The sequence below is a fragment of the Phascolarctos cinereus genome, unplaced genomic scaffold (genome assembly GCF_003287225.1).
Source record: "Phascolarctos cinereus isolate Bilbo 61053 unplaced genomic scaffold, phaCin_HiC Scaffold_2;HRSCAF=192, whole genome shotgun sequence".
Classification (NCBI taxonomy): Eukaryota; Metazoa; Chordata; class Mammalia; order Diprotodontia; family Phascolarctidae; genus Phascolarctos; species Phascolarctos cinereus.
This window is the reverse complement of record NW_027555625.1, coordinates 289,898,793-289,915,415: the sequence shown is the minus strand read 5'-3', so window position 1 is coordinate 289,915,415 and position 16,623 is coordinate 289,898,793. Positions and strand designations below refer to the sequence as shown.

The following is a 16,623-nucleotide window of genomic DNA, read 5'->3' as shown; positions in this document are numbered from 1 at the left end:
GAAGCTTTTCCCTCATGCTCCTAGTGCTTTCCCCACTCCAAAAATTACTTTGAAATTACTCTGTTCATGTTTTGTAATTTATCATATGCATTTTGCTTCCTTCAAAGAATAGAAGTTCCCTGAGGACAGGGAACTGCTTTTGTTTTGGTTTTGTCTCTATAGGTCTTTCTAGGTATCCAGGAATACCTAGGAGGCTCACATATTACATCCTGGGTATATTTTTTAGTTTTTGTTTAATAATTGGTGGAAGAATACCTAGTGGGAGTGATGAGCAGATAGTCAGGTCCTGGAGAGAACAGACTGATTTGCCCATCATGTACATGTATTATTGAAGAAATCACCAGTTTGAAAGGGCTTCAGGACATGGACTAGGGGTGCCATGCCAGGCTCAGGAAGGAAAGAAAGGAAGGAAACAAGCATTTATTAAAGTCCCCATACTGTGCCAGGCACTGTGCTAATCCCTTTACAAATATCTCCTTTGATCTTCACAACATCCCTGGAAAGTAAGTGCTATTGTTATTCCCATTTTATAGATAAGAAAACTGAGGCAGGTTAAATGACTTACCCAAAGTCACACAGCTAGTGTTGAGGCTGGATTTGAACTCATCTCCCTGACTCTAGGCCTGGTATTCTTTGCACTGTGCCACCTAGCTGCATATGGCAGAATGACTCTAGAACTCTTGAGTCAGAGGAGGATGAACTCTTAGAATGTTTAATATATGGAACCATTGTGTGGTCAAATCCTTATGTTAGTTCACAGTGACCAAAAAAAAGGCCATTCGGGTAACAATTTCATTGCTACTTTTCTGCTTTCAGACTCCCTTGCAATATGACTCCAATCTCATCTCCCATTCCTCTTTAGCATGAACCCAAGTATCCAGCAAGGCAGACAGACCTCTTCAATGTTTCCCAAAGCATTCTCATTTTCCAGCCTCTTCTTCCTTCCTCCTTGATGTGCCCCTCTCTCACTTTTCTACAAATCCCAATCCCATTCATTTTCCAAGACCCAGCCCAAGTCCCACCACCTCCTTGAAAACCCCACAGTCAACTTTTCCCCAGTAGAAAAATGAAGGCAGTGATGTCTGCCTCCTACAGACACATACTCAGGGAGAATGGGATGGTGCAGCTGAATTATAAAGGAAGAACGGGGAGGTTGGCCATGGAAAAGAGCCCCTGGAAGCATTCGAGCAAGGACAGAGCCATAACTAGGGTGGGGCAACCAAAGTTCTTCCTGAGGGTTCCAGAATTTAAGGGGTGCTGACAGTATTGTACTCTAGGTAGAATAGCTGGATTTAGCCCACATTTAGCAAAAATTTCTAATAAATAGACATATTTAAAACAGAAAAATTTCTCCCTATAGGTAGCAGCTCCATGTTCTCCCTGTGAACTCCTCCCCAGCCCCATCCTGACTTGTTCTTTTACCTATTAGTAGTCTCCATTACAAGCACCTTACATTATCCAAGCTTCTTTCCTTCTATAGACCCCATGTTCCTAGGAGCAAGATGTCTTCCAGATATCTCTCCCTCCTACTCAACTGAATTTATTTAAAAAAAAATTATTGGAAGGTACCTTTTATTCTACTTATTCTGAGCTCCATTTTGTGGGGCCTGTCCCAAGCACCAGGATTGCTAGATGCAGTCCTGTTCAAGGATTCATGGATTCCAGACCCTTGGTGAATATTGTTGTAAAGAAAGGCACAGAATTCTGTAAGCCTCTGTCCCTTGAGCCTGCTCCCCATATATTGGATTTCTCCTCACATTCCCAAATGACAATGAACTCTAAAAAGTCAACAATTATGCTTAAGTTCAACTTCATGAATTTGGTTATCTCTACTGGTAATGATGCTTCTGTCTCTGAAATGGCTGGATATGGAGGCAGAATCCACCTCAGGAGTTAACCTGTAGCATTCCCCTAGTAACATCAGGGACAGGCTCTTGCTGCTTCTCCCCCACCCCCACCTCCATTGGTTCTCAAACCTCCACAGATTTCACTATCATCCAAAAGGAGGGGCTGTATTCCTCCTGGGAGAATTTTTTGACAATGCACACATGAACCCCATTGTTTTACAATACTTCATAGGTTCCCAAAGCAGGCAAAACCTTCCCCCCTCACCCCACCTAGTCCAGGGCAGTAGTAGCCTCGGGTATAATTGGGGGTTGTTGAATAAAAATAAGAACATGATAGAAGCATAAAGAAAGAAGAAAAAATGAGAAAATTTTGAAAAAGCGTTCGTATATGTTTCATCTGTTGTGTAACAGAGTTAAAGTCATAGTGATTACATTGTTTTTCAAATAAACACACAAAATGCAAGTTATAACCCCTTAGTGGTCAAGTCCTCTGACAGGTCTTAACAAGAAAGTGTTGGCAGGCAAGCATATGCACATGGTTGGGAAGTCCAATGTGTGTCAGCAAGAATACATGAGTGTAATGAATTGTTTACAATATGATACTATATGGTTACATGACACAATATTGTGTCATTAAAATTTCAATGCAGGAAAAACCCCTCAAATTCATAATAAATTATTAAATTTAAGATGTCTTTTTAAATTCATATTTTTTTGAAATTATGTATATTAAAACCTAAAAAAGTTAAAGAAAGTAGATTTCCAAGGATGCTCTAAGTATTTTTTTCTTTAAAGGGAGAAGTAGGCCAAATAAGTTTGGGAACTTCTGGTCTACATAGATAGAGACCTTTCCACTATCACCCTCCCCCTAAACCAAAAACACCCACCATGAGGCAGATTCTGTTATCATTGTCTCATTTCTAAAGAGTGTATCAGTTTAAGACTGGAAGTGAGCTCTAATCCTACTTTTGGCCACCTCTGAGATGGCTGGCCACCAATCTCAAAGAAGGAGTTAAAGTCTCATGAGATTTACAGCTGGACTATATCATCTCATCTAGCCCCACAGGGGCTATATACTGGAGGCCCAGAGAAGTTCCATTACTAGCCTGAGGATATACACACAGCAAACTGTAGAACCAAGATTCAAACCAAGTCAGATGATTCCAAAACCAGAACTGTCTTCACTATCAGTTAAATTGTTCAATCATTTTTCAGTCATGTCCAACTCTTCATGACCTCATTTGTGTTTTCTTGAGAAAGACACAGGGGTGATTTGCATTTCCTTCTTCAGCTCATTTTACAGATGAGGAAACTGAGGCAAACAGGATTAAGTGACTTGCCCAGTGTCCCACAGCTAGTAAGAAATCTGAGACCAGATTTGAACTCAGGAAGATGAGACTTCCTGATTTCAAGCCTGGTGCTCTATCCACAGTGCCACCTAGCTGCTCTAAAGAAACTAAACACTAAACAAAAAAACAAATAAATGATCAGATAAATGAATGAATGAATGAATAAGTTTTTAAATAAATAAATAAATCATAAAACCATAGGTCTAGAGCTGTTGTATTTTGTTTCTCCAACAAGACCTGAGAGCCATTCGAGGGCAAAGATCCAGTTTTATACATAGATGATTGTATAGTGCCTCGATCATAGGAAGTGTTCAATAAAGACTGATTGATTGATTCCAGGAATAGGGGAAATGAAAAAAGATTTAGGGAGGTATGGCAGCTATCTTCATGTATTTGAGGACCTGCTAGGTAGAAAAGAGATTTGTGATACTGCCCTCTACTGGCTGTCTTTCTTCTCAATCTCCTTTGCTAGTTTTTCCATTCAGATTATACTCCTTGACAGCGAAAGTTCCCCAAAGGTCTTCTCCGGGACACTCTTCACTTATCTCTCTGGTGAACTTAGTCCCATGGATTTTGTTTTCTGAAGTACACATCTACCTGTACAGCCCCAGTCACTTCCCTGAGCTCCAGGCCCATATTTCCAACTGGATGTCCTGAACACTACTTAAACACAATATGTCCAAAATATGATTAATTTTATTCACTAATCTCAAGGAAAGAATCGAAAGTCTTGTGAAATTTACAGCTGGACAACATCATCTCATCTAACTCCACAAGGGATTGTACCGGAAGCCCAGAGAAGTTTCATTACTAGTCTGAAGATACACACCCCTCTTCCAGATGTCCCAATTTCTGTCAAAGGCACAGCTATTCTCTCAGTCTCCTAGGTCCATAACTTTAATGCTATCCTCAACTCTTCACCTTACACAGTTATCCTTTCCACATCTAGGAGGTTAGGGAGGTGGTGACTCCACAATCTGGAAAACCCAAGTTAAATTTTTTAGCTCTTCCTCTGTGCCAGAGAAGAAGTCTGAATTTTCTCTTTCTCTTTTATGGGGTATTTACAGTACCTTATTGTAAAATGTGTGTTAAGCATTTGATCAGAGGTTCTATGTCCTCTGCTGGCCTTTGAGTGTCATCTGTGGCTCCAGCAAAACTCCTAGAAAAATCCCATTTAATTTTTTTATGCCAAATCACAATATGTCAAAATGTGATATATTGCAACTGCCATGGGGAAAGTTGCAATGTGGAAGGGATAACTGTATATCGAATCAGGTGCCAAGTCTTTCCCATCTTTGTATATGTCTCATGTTTGATTCCTTGTCTACTTACATAGCCATTACCTTAGTTCAAGCCCTTTTCACATCTCACCTAGACTATTTCAATGGCCTCCCACTTGGCCTCCCTGCCTTAAGTCTATTCCCCCCAATATCCTCTCCACCTCTACCAAAGTAATTTTCCTTAAGCATAGCTCTGGCCATGTAATTTTCCTACTCAAGAACCCCAGTGGTTTACTATTGCCCACAAACTCTTCCTTTTGATTTTTAAAGCACTACACAACCTAGCTCCAGTTTATCTTTCCAGCTTCATTGCCTCTTGCTTGCATCCCTAAATTCTATGGTCCAATCAAACAACACCTTCTCTGTGTCCTTCACACAAGCAACTCCTCCTGGCTCTTTGTTTTTGCAGTGATCATCTTCCATGCTGGGAATACACTTCTTTCTCACCTCCACCTTATGTGAAATCTCCTTCAAGAGATGTCATCTTATGAAGTCTTTCCTGACCCCCTTCCCTAAATGCTAGTACCCTCTGTCCCTAACTACCTTGAGTTTATATCATATTTATTCTGATTAATTTATGCTGTATGTGCACATATATTGTATACGTATGTATGTATATGTACATATATATACATACATATACACACACATATATATGTGTATACAATTTACATGTTTTCTTACCTTACCTTGTTTTCTTCCTCAACAGAATGGAAGCCCTCGAGAATAGGGATTTGCTCCTTCTTTTTATTTATATCTCCAGGGCCTCACATATGACCTAACACACAATGGGCACTTAAATAATTTTTGTTAATTGACTTGTTCTGCTTCAAACCAGAAAGCAGAATTAGAAATGGTGGTTGGGAGTTGTAAAGAGACAAATGGAAGCTGAATGTAACAAAGGAACAAACAAAATCCTTAGCAATTAGACCTATCCAGAAAAAGAGGAAAGGGTTGCTTTGGATGGTAGTGGGTTGTTCTCTGGAGGTCTTCAAGCAAGGGCTGGATGACTGTTGGGTAGGATGTAGAGGGAATTCTTTTTCAGGTATGGGTCAGATTAGATAGCCTCTGAGCTTCTTTCTCACTGAGATGCTGCAATTCTTTGTTTGAGGTGCAGAAGGGTTATCAGGGAATCAAACCAAAATCACAGTGTTGTACCTCTGAAGGGTTGGAATGTCCTAGTTAAGTATTATCCCCCAAATTCAGTTCTAGTGGTGAACTGAACCCATGGCTCTTTGTTCAGTGAAATGTAGTTTGCATTGATTGTGCCAAGCTTCCTGTTGGCTTGTGAAAACTGAACTTAATTGAAGAAAAGATTTTGTGGGGACAGGGGAGGAGGAGTTCATATTTTCTTAGGGTACAATCTACTCTGGACATTTTTTCAACCAGGAGATGTTGATGCCTGCTACAAGTGGGTTGCCAAGTATTTGACATAACTGGCATAATGGAAAGCAATAGAGATGTAACATTACTATCTCCAGATAGCATCTCTGGAGGTGGTTTTAAATCATCGCAATCCCCTTTTTCTATGTAACTGGAGATACTTCGATAGGCAAACAATGGCATGCATTCCTCTCCCAGACCAAAAGCCTAGGAGTCAGTCTATAGAAAATAAATTAGTGATGCCTCATTCTCCATGAGAAAGGCTCAGGGAGAGTTATAATTTTATTTTATTTTTTTCCAGTTTACAGGATAACATAAATCAAAAGAAGCAATAGTCTACCTTGTGTTTTGACTACTTCGACCCTCTTCAACCTCTGCCAATTTTTATCTCATTTTTGTTTAACTTTGTACATCAGAGTTTAATTTGAAAGCTGGTCCAGAAGACAGTGATGTATAGCTTACATCAAGTATAGCTTAAATTACCCTATCCCTAGGGGTTTGAGGCTGAGGGGAGGGTCCCACTCCTACAGAAGGGCGGGGAAGAGAAATGGGAGCAACTTGCCCCCTGAACCTGGCTGCCCTGGGCTGCAGAAGCATTCATGCCTCCTTGAACCTCAGCCACTGATTTTCCAAAAGCTTATGATTCCTCTGAGCTGGTGACAAAGTTTCCCCCCTTTGATACCTAGAATGTCTGTTTTTTCAGGACATTTCTTTAAGGTACCATACCCTGAAATCTTGGATAACACCCTATTAGCAACCAGAAAAGCCTTTTTTTTTTTTTACACAGATGGGCCTGGTGTGATGGTGTGGGCCTGTAGTCCCAATTATTGGGGAAGCTGAGGCCACTGGAGCCCTGGAGATCGGAAGTTCTGAGCTGCAGGAAGGTGTATGGTTGGGTGTCTGCACTAAGTGTGGCACCAATATGGGGGGGGCACTACACAGCCCATGAAGGGATGAACTGGACCAGGTCAGAACCAGAGCAGATCAAAGCTCATGTGCCAGTCAGTAGTGGGATCTAGCTCATGAAGGTTCTTTACAACTTTAAATGGAAGCAGTGGGGCTAAGGTGAGGAAGATTAGTGTCATGTCATAGTGAATGAAAGACTTGCCTTGGGATTAAAGAATAATAATAATAGCTAACATTCACATAGCACCTACTATGTGCTGGGCACTGTGCTAAGTAAGCACTTCACAAATATTATCTCATTTGATCCTCACAACAGCTGTGGGAGGTAGGTGCTGTCATTATTCTCCTTTTATAGATGTGGAAAATGAGGCAAACAGAGGTTAAGTGACTTGTCCAGGGTCACACAAACTAGCAAGAGGCTGAGGTTGGATTTTAACCCAGGTCTTCCAGACTCCAAGCCTGGCACTCTATTTACTGCCCCTCTAGCTGCCCTAAGAAGACCTGGTTTCAGATAATGCCTTTGATAGTACCTTCTTAGTGATTTTACCTTTCTGTGCCTCAGGCAGCTCTCTTATAATACGCATTCCTGATCTGCATAGGTGAAAGGAGTTTCCATACTAGGAAGTTCTCCATACCAAATCCAGACTTAAAAAAAAAAAGTAGGATAATTAGCAGAATAATCGCAAAAGTCTCTGCACTGGGAGAATGTTTCATTGGTGGTGTTTCTCATTTTGAGTCTATAGGAGCCAAGTTGCTCATATGATGCTCTCCAGAAATTGTAGTCCCCTGGTACCCCTGCTTCCACCATAGAAAAATCCTGCTGCCTGGAAGCTAGAAGACACACAAACTTTCAGTCTTCTGGGTAGTGTTTTCAGGAGCAGAGTAAAGACCATATGGGCTTAACACCTGTGTCTGGCAGAGGAGATGTTTCCAACGTGGACTGCCTCATGCCCTGCTGACCCTCCAAGGGCTGTGGTGACCCCTGCAGTGCCTGGGAGTCTATTGCCAATGTCTCTCAGGGGACTAGTGAACCAGCTGCACAGGGCAGAAATGATTAACCCTTCAGGGCTGGGCCACAGCTTTCTTTGCATGAGGGATTTCCTGCTTTGTCAATTGTTGCTTTCAACAGCTGCTCCCACGTTTCTGTCCCTTCAGTGGCCAGACTACCAGCCCACAAGCCGGTAACATGGGGAAGGAACGTGCGATACCTAGAAAGTATTCTGTATGAGAGCCATTTGGTTATTTAGATGGAGTACACAGTGAACACCTTGTGCCTTTACCCGAACATTAAGAAATACTGGCTGTGTCAGATGGGCAATATCCAAAATAATATTGCATTAAATTTCTGTTAAGCTATGAGCTAAAATACATTCTTCCTTCTGACTGTGAGATGGGAAGATATGGCCCTCATTGCATGTGGTGCAAATAGGTACTTGAGTATTTTTCCAGAGGATAAACATTTAAATTAAGATCTTCAGTCACTCTCAGAGACGCCAACTTGTTTCTGTTACTGACAGAATCAGCCCCTGTCACAGAGCAGTGCTTTAAAGGAAGCAGCTAGTAGACTTTGCTTCATTTCTTGTCAGGAAAGAACTGATGCTTTGTATAGGTTGAGGTTTCATAAGGTCTCAGTCTAGAAGGTGCTTCAGAGGTCATTCTGTCTAACATCCTCCATCTACAGATGGTACCCTAGATGACGTAGTGGAAAGAGAGTAATGGCCTTGGAGTCATGAATGGCTTGTCTCAAACGCTTTTTGGCTCTGTGATTCTTATTCAACACCAGTTTCTTCATCTATAAAATGGGGATAATAATAGCACCTAACTCCCAAGCTTTTTGTGAGGATCACATGAGCTAATATATGTAAAACATTCTGAAACATTAAAACTCTATTTAAATGTTAGCTGTTATTACAGAATAGAAAACTGGGGCTTGAGAATGAAAAGTCAGCGAGTTGTGACTATAATTCTTGTCTCCCAAATCCCAGGCCAGGGTTCTCTGTGACGTTTCATGTTGCCATGATATCACATACCATAGACCATATGGGAACTGATGAAATGGTCTTAAATGGATCCTTAGAAATCAGAAATTTCAACAGATGGCAATATTAGCAATTTTCTGAGAATGTAAGGTTCAAGCTAAGCTGGAAGTCAGAGCCCCTCCCAGTTTTAGTCTCCATAGAATAATTGTGATAGGAATAATGGAGGCTATATTTGTACAAATAGAGGGCTTAGCTACTCCCCCTTCATTCTTCCTCCTCCCCCACATACACTGGCCTGACGCTTGATCTCTCTCTCATTTCATCCCTACCTGGCTAAAATTTAGGATGCCTACCACTAAGGTAAAAGTTACTATCTATCCACTCATGGTTCTTGTTAAAATACAGGAGATTTCTCCAGTTGGCAAAGCCATTAAAGACAGAGAATCAAGAAATGTAGGGTTGGAAGAGACCTCAGCACTCATCTAGCCAAACCCATACCTGAAAAAGAAGGTATGAGAGACTGATAAATGGTCAACTGGCTCGAGCTTGAAGACCTAGGAATGGGAAGGAATCTACAACTTCCAAGTCAGTCCACTCCACTGTTATGTAACTCTAATTATTTTCTTTAGATGAAACCTAAACTCACCTCTTTTCGTTGTTGTTATTTTGGTTTGGCAATTGGGGTTAAGTGATATGATTAAGGTCACACGGCTAGTAAGTGTCAAGTGTCTCAGTCAGATTTGAACTCAGGGCTTCCTGACTCCAAGGCCAGAGCTCTATCCACTGAGTCACCTAGCTGCCCCAACTCATCTCGTTTCAAGAGTTCTAACTAAGTCTCTCTCCTGCTCTAGAAGTTCCAGGGGCACCCAGTTGTCAAACTGATGAAATACAGATGCTTCTGTTTAAGATGTAAACCCCTTAACAAGCTTACCTTTCTAGACATACTATAAAACAGTGATCTCAAATCCCAGTAGAAATGTCCCTGCAGGCCACATGTTGATTTTGAAAGCCACAAATTAGCATTATCTACATAGTGCTGTATTTTTATGTATTTTGTTAAACATTTCCCAATTATATTTTAATGTGGTTCTGGTCCACTTGGGGGTTTTTCAGGCTTCAAGGTTGATACCTTGGCTTTAGATTATCCCCTCTCACAAAGTCTGTGGCTTAGCCAAACTGGCCTACTTGTTCTTTGCACACTTTCAACCCCTCATCCTTGCACTATATTTCAGTGAGTATTCCAGCCTTTGCAGCAGATGCTTGGAAACCATTCTCTCCTCCTGTCCAGCTCTAACAGTCCCTAACTTCCTGCAAAGCTCAGCTCAAGCACCCCTTCCTATAGCCTGTATACCTTTCCTTTCCTCCTCCTCCAATTCTCTGGTGCCTCCCTACCAATCTCTCCAAATTACTTTGTATCATATTATACATAGCTGTACCTACTGCTATACATAGGGGCAGCATGGGTGGTGCAACGGATAGAGTGCCTAGACTGAATTCATGAAGACTGTTTTCATGAATTTAAATCTAATTAGTTGTGTGACCCTGCACAAGTCATTTAACCATCTTTGCCTCAGTTCATTATCTGTAAAATGAGCTGGAGAAGGAAATAGCAAACCACTCCAGGATCTTTGCCAGGAAAACCCCAAATGGGGTCATGAAGAGTTAGACACAACTGAATAACTGCTATATATGCTGTTTCTCCTAATAGAATATAAGCTTTGTGAGGGTAAGAACTGTTTCATTTTTTTCTTTGTATTTCTAGTACCTAACACAGTGCTGAGCATATAGTAGGCACTTAATAAATGTTTCCTGGTTAACTGCTCCTGGTTCTGCTCTCTGGGGTCAAACAGAAAATAATATACCTCACCCAGAATGTCAGGCCCAGAAGAAGCCATACAGAAAAGAGCAGGCAGGGCACTCAGAAAAAGGAATATCAGAGTAGGAAAGTGGTAAGAATATGGAATTTCAGGACAAGCTTTGACCCCAAAAATGGTAGAGGGTCAGAGTTGGGAGGACTCTTAGAACACGGGTGATCAGAGCACAGATGATTCTGGGAACACACAGTATCGCTGCTGAGAATGAGTTTTATTTCTGTGTTCAGAGTTGTACCTAGATGCAACATATAGGTACAGGTAAACATACACACAACAATAAAAAAGTTTATTTAGGGGATAAGAGGCAACCTATATTACGCTATAATTGACATCAGCATAACAGTGATCCTCTGAATTAAAATTCGTGTTCAGCATCCCTCAGTCAAAGCTGAACAGTCAGTTTACCCAATCTGGTTCCAAGGCAGAGACAGAGGGGGAAAAAGAGGGGGAGACAGAGAGAGAGAGAGAGAGAGAGAGAGAGAGAGAGAGAGAGAGAGAGAGAGAGAGAGAAAAGGAGAGGAGGAGAAAGAATAACTGAAAACACAATAATTGCATACAGTGTTTTGAAGAGTTAAAGCTGTAGTAGATATCACTATTATTGTTAATGAAGTCGTTATCATAATCAAATAAAGAAATGAAGTACACAGAATTTTAAAAAAAGAAAATATTATACCTTAATCTCTCTTCCCTGTGACTATCTTACAAATACTTGAAGAAAGCTATTAAGAGCCCCACAATCTTCTCTTCTCCATGCTAAAAACCCTCAGTTCCTTTAACTAATCTTCATATGGCACAGACACAAGGCATTCGCCATTTTGCTTCCTTCTAGATGGTCTCCAACTTGTCAATGTCCTTCCTGTAATGTGGCACCTGGGACCAAACACAGCATTCCACATGAAGTATGACCAGGACAAAGTACAAAGGGACTCTTGCCTCTTTAATCCTGAAACTCTAGTTACTACACTCCTCCCTCAAAATGACTTTTTAATCTCCTAGAATCTCCAGATTGCTTCAGACAAATCTATGTCTAAGCATTCCCTTCCTTACCTTGTGTTTCTGAAGCAGATTTTTAGAATCCAAGATTAAAACTTTACCTATATCCTAATTGAATCTCAACTGATTGGATTCAGTTCAATGTTCTAGCTCGTCAAGATAGATCTTGACTGTCGTCCAGTGTATTAGCTAACCTCGGCTTTGCATCATCTACAAACCAACAGCACAAGGCCAAGCATAGATCCCTGCGGCACACACTGGAGACCTTCCAAGATGACATAGAGTCATTATTGACTCCTTCAGTCATTCATCCAATTCCGAATCTATCTAATTGCACTAGAGTTTAGCTCATATCTCCCCATCTTTTCAGCAAGAAAAGCATGGGATGCCCCATCTCTTCAATAAGTGATTCTAGAATTTCTCAAAAACCCAAGTTAAGCTCAGAGGCCTAAAGTTTGCAAATGCTATTCTCTTCCTTTTTTGGAAAACTGGTACATCTGTTATTTTCTTCTTCTCTGATGCCACTCTCATTCTCCATCTTTGTGACACAGTAGTCACATTATCAAGTTATTTTACTATCCTTTTTAACATATAGTTCATGTGGGTCAAGAAATATTAATTCATCAAGGGTACACAGGTGCCCTCATACTCTTTCCTTGGGTGTATCGATAACATGTAATCCAGTGTATTTTATATATGGAGAAATCGATGCCCAGAATGAGAAAATGACTTGTTTCATAGCTAATCATTGGTAAACCTGAGAGTATAACCCAGATTTTCTAACTCCTAGTCCTGTGTTATTTCCACTATAATTTTCTATCTCTCTAATTTACATATATTACCTGGATGTATCCAACCCTCTTTCTAAAAAGAACACAAAGCGATAGGTTAATTTTTCAGATTAACCAGTTAACACTTCAGAATGGGTGGAGGAGAGGTAGGGATGGAGGTCAAACAGTGTGAAGGAGAGAGCAGGCTAAGGGCACTGGTGTCCTATGGTGAGTAACCAAGATGATAAAGACATTGGAAATGAAGTCAAGTGACATGGAAGGAGAAAGACACTACCCAAAATGAAAATTTGCTGACTCCACAAAGTTGCTGGGGACCAGTATAGTTCAGGACAGAGAAGATTCTGATAGCTCCATATATTGCTTATACCACTGCCCAATGTGAGTAAAGCACAAGGAGCAGAAGAGCTCCGTATCACTCAGTGAAAGATGTGAACATCTTGAGTATAAGCATGAGGGCAATGAGGAATGGAGAGATAGAGCATGGGGGTGGCTAGAAGAAAAAGAAGAGAATTGGGAATGGGGGAGAAAAGGGTAATAGGTAAGGGGCAAGGAAGAGACATGGAGGAAGACAAGAGAGGGAAGAAGAAGAGCAGTTGTAGTGAGGAGGAGAATGGGAGATAGAGAAGAGGCATGGACATGGAAGAATGAAAAAATATAAAGAAGTAGATTCAAAGAAAGCCCAACATGTTGGCCAGCTTGTAAGAGCCTCTGTTTTGAAGACTTGGCTAGAGCTATGTAAGCAGGCAAAGCGTATCAGAGAATTTCCCTGCCAGCTACCACCATCCAGGAGTGGCTATTTTCGAAATATATTGTGGGAGAAATTTACATTGGGGGCGGCAAGATATGTTGCTCTTTCTTTGGAAAGAAAAATTGTGTCAGGGTGAAAATGATGATTGAGTTAGCTAAGAATAATTAACATAGGTGGTACACTGAGAAAAGAGAATGTGCTTTCCTTGACAGCTCTTTGTGACAGGATTAAGCAAGGGGGAGGGGGAGGGATGGATAGACTCTCCCCAGTCAAAGTGAAGATGCTACTGGCCATATTCTCCTGTCACAAGGAATATTATCAAATGCCGTTTCTTGGTGAGCACGGCTGCTCAGATTCAGGCCTCAGTCTCTTGGAATTTACCATGCTGTCTTATGTGGTACTTTCTGGCCCCCTATCCTGGAACTGACCAATTTAAATATCATATACATGTAACAGAAAATGGGCTGTTTATGACTTCTGGTCACTTTATGGCATGATATAGATGAAAAAAAAACCCACTGGATTTGGAGCCAAGAGGCCTGGGGTTGGCATCCTAGCTCTGCTGTACTACAGAAAGCAAACCACTTACCTTAGCCTCAGTTTCTTCATCAGTCCAGTGGGGAAAATACTACTTTATGTTATCAACCTCTCATAGCTATTGTGAAAGAAAGATGAAATAATTTGTGTAAAATGCCTTGTGACTATAAAGTTCTATATAGATGTAAGAGAAGACTTGCTAGTTATCCTTTGTGTGTGAGGCTGCTTTAAGAAAACGAGCTGGATTCTACAGATTTCTCTTTTTTATGCTAATAAGAGAATATGTATGTGAAAGAACTTTGAAAACTATATTGATACACATGAGTTGTCATTATTATTATTTATGGGTTGCATGGAGAATATCATTGGGAAGTAAATAGGTAAAGTACATATTTACACAGTTATAATGTGCCAAACACTATGCTAAGTGCTGGGGATACAAACACAAGCAAAAAAAAAAATGTCCCTATTCTTAAGGTACTTACCTACTAAGAAGGGAGGGCAATACATAGAGGGGAGTTGGAAAGGGGGTTGGGGAAATAGCACTGCTGGAGAGGAGATGAAGTCTGGAGAGTGAGGAGTGGAGCTGAGAATGGAGTAAGCATGGCCTTGGCACGGAATGAAATGGAGGTCCAGGCTGGGGAATTATCAGTCAGAAGAGAGTGCTGCAGGGCGCATATGGATGTAACACATCCTACCTGGCCCTTACTACCTAAGGGCAGGTAAGGTAGAGCTTACCCTTCCCTTAAGGTTCTCTAGTTTCTTTAAGGATATTGGGGGGGGAGGTTGGGTCTAGGCTCTCTGCAAATGATTCCAACCCTCACTGATGTGCCCCCCCAAGTATAGGGGGATCCTTTGCACCCCAGCTCCATTAGCCACTAATAGTCAGATTACTTTTTACACAGAAATATTTACTTTAGAAGATATAATCACAAGTATATAAATTTACTCCTCCAATACAAGGAAGGCATCATTTCCCTTCTCCCCCTCCTGCTACCCTCTAAGGAGATGAAGGAGATTAAGTCCATAGCTTAGCTCCGTTCCCGTAGAGCACACTGTCAGTTCCAAGCCCACCTCAGGTTTGAGTAGCAGGTATCCTGGGTTCTCAGGGCTTCCACGCCAGCCTGGCTTGCTGCACCAATTCTGCCTGCAGTCTTAGGTCCAAGGTCATCACAGTTCAAATTTCTAATCCCTTCTGAATCATCTCCAGGACCTGAAACTGAAGAAGACAAACAACATTGAATAGAAACAAACACCCCTAAGGCCATTTCTCAGGGCCAGCATAAAAGAGAGGGAGTAAGGGGAAGCAAATTCTTCTCATCTCAATGGTTCAGTTCATTGTGCCCATGTTGTATGTGCACTGGGATCACCCTTTGGATGCAGCAGATAAAAGTTGCAGAAAAGAGAGCATGGCAGAAAAAGAACAGTGAAGAGAAAAAGAGAGAGACAGAGACAGACAGACAGATGCATAGAGGGACACAGAGAGAGAGAGAGAGAGAGAGAGAGAGAGAGAGAGAGAGAGAGAGAGAGAGAGAGAGAGAGATATGGAGAGAGAGCACAGAAGAAACAAACAAACAAACAAAAACCCCAAACCTAACCAACCAACTGACTGATCAACCAATCAAAAACCAATTGGCTCAGTCTCACCAGTTTTAAAGATGCAAGTAGCCAAAGGAGGCAGGGATGAAGGCTTCCATGTTGCCCAAATTGGGTATGGCCAGCCCAGCCCAGGTTACATACATAAATTTGGAGAGATTCTGTTTTTTTTTCACTGGACTAGGTTCAAGGAAGTAAAAGTAGAACTGGAAATGGCTCAAAGAATCTGACTGAGAAGAGTCATAATTAAATATCTCATCCACATGGCCTTATTTATGTTCCATGGTGCTTCATGTAGTTTGTGCTTCAAGTGGAGTGGTAGGTAAGTAGGTTTTAATGCTTTAGTAGTGAAATTTAATAATTTAGGTAGGATCTACTGATCTTGATATAAGCTAGGTGAGGGAATGGGGAGCAGATATGGATAGAATGAAATGAAATAGAAAGCATTTATTAAACACCTACAATGTACAGTGCTGTGCAGGTTGCTGGTTATAAAAAGACAAAATTAAGATAATCTCTGCCTTCAAATAGATTACTTTCTAATAGGGGAACAACACATAAAGAAGAGTGATAGACAGGGCAGGGAATTTTTGTCTCCAGATAGGTCACAGGAATGACAAATAGTCAGGGTAGATAGATGATAGAATCAATGATAGTGTTGACTTGATTATTGTTTCTATAACAAGAAGTAGAAAGAGAATAGAATCATGGTGTCAGAGAGGATTTCAAAATGTCCAGGATGGACAGGCGGACAGTTCAGGGCCATCTATTTGCTCATCTGTAATACAGGGATAATAATATTTATAGTCCCTCCCCCAACAGGGCTATTACAAGCATAAGATAATGTATTCCAGTGCTTTATAAACCAAAAAGAAGTATATATGTGTCAACTACTATTATTACTTTCAAAGAGGTGGCATGGATTAGTGACTAGAGGCCTGCCTTGAATTCAGAAAGATGTGGGTTCAAGTCTTGCTTCTGATAAATCTAGCTCTGTGAATATGGATAAGTTGTGTAACTGGTCAGTGCCTACAGGAAACTCAGATTACAGCTTGTAGGAACTCAAGATGCAGACCACAGATTATAGGAATTGCAGATCTACGTCATTGGAGAGAGTTTCCATAGCAGCACTCACCTATACAAATTAATGTATAGATAGGTCCAGCCCAAAATCTTCCTCATCATCTTTCTCTTTCTCCCTCTCTTTTATTACTATCATCATCATCATCACCACCTTCTTCATCTCCTCCTCCTCCTTTTTCCTCCTCCTCCCTTTTCATCTCATCTTCTCTCTTTTTTTGAGTAAGGTAATGAGCACTGGACTCAAAGTCAAAAAAATT

General features: G+C 41.0%; 1 long non-coding RNA gene across 1 annotated transcript in view; it reads right to left on the bottom strand.

Moving 5' to 3' along the window:
• Positions 1-16,623, bottom strand: part of LOC110207428 (uncharacterized) — a 70,745-nt gene that overhangs the window by 41,661 nt on the left and 12,461 nt on the right. The window contains exon 2 of the long non-coding RNA XR_002324157.2: positions 14,762-14,906. This is a non-coding gene — a long non-coding RNA (uncharacterized LOC110207428). The remainder of the gene's footprint in view (positions 1-14,761; positions 14,907-16,623) is intronic.